Raw genomic sequence first — 869 nt, forward strand, 5'->3', positions numbered from 1 at the left:
GTTTGGACAACTGACGGTTCATCTTGTTGCTTAGATTAGGTATTTTTTTCGAAATTCTTGAAGATGAATTCTAGAGTTTCATGATGATTTGTTGAAGTCTGGCTGGCTGAGAGGCCATGTCTAATTTCATTGGACCGAGGTTTCAACTTATCATCACAAGAGCTTGTTGATTTCTATCAATCTTGCTTTTGGAGCAGTGATCTGCTAAGGCTTGGCTGGCCATTGGCCATGTCTAGTGTTTTGGACCGAAGCTTTCTTTGAAAGCTTGGCTGGCTGTGAAGCCATGTCTAATTCCTGGACCGGAGTCTTAGACTAAACATTGCATGATTCTTGGAATTCTCATTAAGAATTTTGATATCTTTTTCCACTTAATTTTCGAAAATCACACAAAAAAATTACAAAATCATAAAATCCAAAAATATTGTATGTTTCTTGTTTGAGTCTAGTGCCTCATTTTAAGTTTGGTGTCAATTGCATGCATTCATTCATGTGTCCTAAGTGATTTTCAAAGTTATTCTTGATGATTTACTTGCTCTGATCTTTGAATTCTATTGACTTGAGTGTTTCGTGTGTCTCATATGCATTCTCATTTTGTAAGTGTCAGTAGTATACAAACTGCTAAGTTTGGTGTCTTGCATGCATTGTTATTTGATTTTAGTTGCATTTTAATTATTAAAAATCCAAAAATATTTTTAGTTTGTGTCTTCTCAAGTCAATAATACAGAGAATTGAAGATTCAGAACATACAGCAGAGGAATTGCACAGAAAAAGCTGGGCGTTTAAAACGCCCAGTGAAGAAGGACAGACTGGCGTTTAAACGCCAGCCAGGGTACCTGGTTGGGCGTTTAACGCCCAAAAGGGTATAGTTT

Source organism: Arachis duranensis, chromosome 10 (assembly GCF_000817695.3).
Source record: "Arachis duranensis cultivar V14167 chromosome 10, aradu.V14167.gnm2.J7QH, whole genome shotgun sequence".
NCBI lineage: Eukaryota > Viridiplantae > Streptophyta > Magnoliopsida > Fabales > Fabaceae > Arachis > Arachis duranensis.